Raw genomic sequence first — 4,800 nt, 5'->3', positions numbered from 1 at the left:
AGAAGCACATGAAAAGCTGCTCAACATCACTAATTATTAGAGAAATGCAAATCAAAACTACAATGAAGTATCACCTCACACCAGTTAGAATGGGCATCAACAGAAAATCTACAAACAACAATGCTGGAGAGGGTGTGGAGAAAAGGGAACCCTCTTGCACTGTTGGTGGGAATGTGAATTGATACAGCCACCATGGAGAAGAGTAGGGAGGTTCCTTAAAAAACTAAAAATAGAATTACCATATGACCCAGACATCCCACTACTGGGCATATACCCAAAGAAAACCATAATTCAAAATGACACATGCACCTCAATGTTCATTGCAGCACAATTTACAACAGCCAGGTCATGGAAGCAACCTAAATGCCCATCGACAGATGAATGGATAAAGAAGATGTGGTACATATATACAATGGAATATTACTCAGCCATAAAAAGGAACAAAATTGGGTCATTTGTTGAGACGTGGATGAATCTGGAGACTGGCATACAGAGTGAAGTAGTCAGAAAGAGAAAAACAAATATCGTATATTAAGGCATATATGTGGAACCTAGAAAAATGGTACAGATGAACCTGCTTGCAGGGCAGAAATAGAGACACAGATGTAGAGAACAAACATATGGACACCAAGGGGGGAAAGCGGCGGGGGGTGGGATGAATTGAGAGATTGAGATTGACATATATATACTAATATGTATAAAATGGATAACTAATAAGAACCTGCTGTATAAAAAAATTAAATAAATAAATAAAGCACTTGGAGGGGGAAAAATGTGGTTTATTCAAAATGTATAAAATTTGAAGATATGGTCATAAACAATACATACTAAATGTGAAAAATCAAAAATTAAAAATTATTTTCCCATTTGTTTTCAAATATTATCTTTTTTCCAAACTGCTCAAAATTATCTGTAAAATTAAAAAGCAGTATACAAATTGTTAATTAACAAATACCAAATTTTAAGTAAATTATAATAAAATGGAAACTCATGTAATTTCTTTAAAAATTAACTAAATCCTATTATATATTTTTACAAAAATAGAACTACTCTCAATTCTAGGATTCAACGCTCATCCATTGCCACTGTCAACAACTGGCATCACATATATTATGCTTGGACTTCCATGTACAACATTTAAGAGTAATATGAATTGCTTATTATCGTAAAATATTCCTCAGCTGCCATGGACCACTGTTACAAATATCACCTTAATTTGTGAGTAGAACCACAAATTGGAATACAATGAAAAACAAGAAAATGGATAGTTAGTAGTACTGGAAAACAGTAATTCATTACACAAGAATCTATTTCATTTATGCGAAGTTAATTAGTCTTTCCTCTCACCTAAGAACTTCTGTCACTCAAAGCATCCCCATACTACAAAGCAGTATCCATAACCAACACCAACAGCCCATAACCTTCACGATATTTGGACATAATCACCTTTATTTTTTGAGGGCATGGGGCAAGTGATGGAGAGAAGTGTACCTTGGGCCTGAACGGTCTTAGTCTTTCAAATGTTTAGAATTACAAGTTGTGCTCTGCCAGTGCTGAGTGCTGGAACCAAGATGACACTTTTTTTTTTTTTTTTAACATGTGTGATATGTGGGTCCTCTAAGAACAAGACCCAGGGCAGGTTGTCCTCTGCCCCAAGTCTTAAGGTAGTACTCTAAAGCTTTAGTAAGTAAATAGGTCCTCTAGGATCTACTGAAATCTAAGGAAAAAACAATCAATTCAAGCAGGTTAATCCTAACAGCTTTTCTTTTTAAAAATGCTTATAATGAGATGGCTCTTAAGAAAAACAGAGGTGAAGACAACTTCAGCAGGGTGAGGAAAAAAAAAGAAAGGCTTTCTTTACCAAGCTTCTAGTATAATCAATTATAACACAGATGACTGAGACTTTTAGTTTAGACACTACTTATATTTTTCAAGATGCTCCTCAATCTTGACTTTCCCTAATATGTAAAAGTATGGGCTCAGAGAATCACCTAATGGTTTAGTTTACACTTATCAAGGCACAGCAGATTAAAGACAATAAAATGTGTTTTATAACTAAATACAAAGCTTATAATATAATGAGAGAGAAAGTAACAAAGCGGCAAGAGCTTCAGAAAGATGGGAGAAATAATCAGGGACTTACGTTCTTTCTTTGGATACTTTGCTTGTTGTCCAAGGCTGTTAGCCTAAAAACTACCTTTTGCAATTAAAACAGTGAATTTTAACTGAGGCAAACAAAACTCAAATGCTTGCTAAATTTTATCACCAATAAAGACAGCAAAGGATTATATCAAACATCCCCTTAAAAATTAAAAAACAGGGGCTTCCCTGGTGGCGCAGTGGTTGAGAGTCCGCCTGCCGATGCAGGGGACACAGGTTCGTGCCCCGGTCCGGGAAGATCCCACATGCCGCGGAGCGGCTGGGCCCGTGAGCCATGGCCGCTGAGCCTGCGCGTCCGGAGCCTGTGCTCCGCAACGGGAGAGGCCGTTGCTCGTCCGGAGCCTGTGCTCCGCAACGGGAGAGGCCGCAGCGGTGAGAGGCCCGCGTACCGCAAAACAACAACAACAACAACAACAGCAAAAAAATTAAAAAACAACTGTTTTCACCATTTCCCAATATCTCACGCTCATTCTAGGCTTTCTTTGGGAAGGGATGCAAAAACAGAAAACAATTAACTTTGCTCTTAACCTGGATTATATACTTCTACTAAGGCAAACTCTAAAAGACAACAATAACTGCCACTTACTGAATATCTACTATGTGCTACCATTTACCTTCAAAATAATTCTGCCAGACAGATGGCAGTATTCACCTTACGGAAAAGAAATCAAAAGCTCACAGAGAAGCTCAAGGTGACCCAGGTTAGGTAACATGGGACAATCTGGGTTCAAAGCCAGCTCTGTCTCACTCAAGCTGCCTCTCAAAATCTTCACCAACATCACAGACAACTAAGATGATTTCTTAGTATGCTAATACCTCACTGCTAGTTATTGCCACTGTTCAATGTACAGAAAAGATATTTGTTTTTTAATAAGCCCTCCAAAGTTTGCTACTCTCTATATTTCAAGTACAAACAGATAACTAAGTAGTGGGGATACCAGTAAAAGATGACTGGGGGAAGACGAGGTATGGGCCCTGAACTACTTTGACTCTTCAAGTTTCCACAGAGGAGGAGACTGGCTTCCACTCCTGTAGCGCACATCCCAACCCCTTGCCACATACTCCACCCCGCCAGTGACCTGGCAGGGTTCTATAAAACACAGATACATAATTTCAGTGTTGTTGACTGCCTGGTAATTTTGAGTTTCTAATTAGTTAGTTTGGTGTATTGGGTAGGGAAATAGAACTGATTTGCATGGCTTAGTTCTAAAATTTGGGCTCCATCAATGAATCCTTGAGTTAGGAAATATTTCAAAATGTTGCTAGTCTATCCACTAGAACATGTCAGAAAGATCTTCAACCACACTTGATATTCCATAGCCCTGCTTCTCAAAGTCTTTGAACACACTCACTGTAAGGAAATACTTCTTATATTTCATTTAAATCTCACTTTTCAGTCTTCTGTAACAGTGAGGAACAGCCCCCTCTTGTAATAATCTTTCAAATACAGAAGAGGGATTTTCAGTCCCCACTTTTATTTAAGAAGCTTAGTTGTTGTCAGTTTCAAAGTGCTTGATGAAAATCTTATTTAATAATACACAACTTTCCTGGGGAACTTAGGTTAACTTTAATTTTAAAAGCATTTTTATTAGTCTCATAAATTATAGCAAAATCAGGAATAAAACCCATCTTTTACCTGATAGTAAATTCTCTAAGAACCACCACTAATGCTTATGAATAATTTTCCAGGAATATTTAAATTAAATGTATGATTTTGGCAAAGCTATTTTTTAAAGTACAAAACATATGTATACATGCCAGAAAATGCAACAGATTTTCACATGCACTCTTATTATCATCTCTATGACTGAAAGTAACATTTTGAACACATCTTGTAAATAGTTCCATCAAATATCACTGCTGCTGTGACTCCTAACTCCTCCCTTCTGGCTTCAGTGGCCTTCAGATCCTAATGGATTCCTGAGCTTGATCTTCTGTGCAATGATTTCAACTCTGGAAGCAGCTTCTGAAGCTATGGATTGTTTAGTAGATAAATAAGCCAAGAAGGGAGAGGGGCGTGTTATGGCTTGGATAGGTGGCTGACATGTCATCTTTTGACATAAAAATAAACTTAGAAAAATAATCGTGGAAATGAAGAAAGAAAACATGTAGAAGATGAAAAGAATAGCAACAGAGCCAGAAATTTCCAACAGGTAAGAAACTGGGAAACAAAGCTCTAAAATGCTAAATAAAAATCTTGCAATTATGTTTTTCAAATATTCTTTTCATGTTAAAATAATCTTGTTTTTAGGGCTTCCCTGGTGGCGCAGTGGTTGAGAGTCCGCCTGCCGATGCAGGGGACGGGGGTTTGTGCCCCCGTCCGAGAGGATCCCGCATGCCACGGAGCGGCTGGGCCCGTGAGCCATGGTCGCTGGGCCTGCGCGTCCGGAGCTTGTGCTCCGCGGCGGGAGATGCCGCGACGGTGAGAGGCCCGCGTAACCGCAAAAAAAAAAAATCCTGTTTTTAAATATGTGAAGATCATTAAAAATTAGAACTGTTGTAGAACTGTTGTATGTTCAGGCCTAATTATACCGGATGTCTTTTGCTTATGTGATCTGAAAAACAACCCCACAGCTTTAAAATGCACCATTGTAAAGAAATTATCAAAACAAATCACCAAATGCTAGTATTGGCAAAATG

The sequence above is a fragment of the Mesoplodon mirus genome (assembly GCF_964341445.2).
Source record: "Mesoplodon mirus genome assembly, chromosome: 5".
NCBI classification, from domain to species: Eukaryota; Metazoa; Chordata; class Mammalia; order Artiodactyla; family Ziphiidae; genus Mesoplodon; species Mesoplodon mirus.
The sequence above is the reverse complement of the archived record's forward strand: the minus strand, read 5'-3'. Positions refer to the sequence as shown.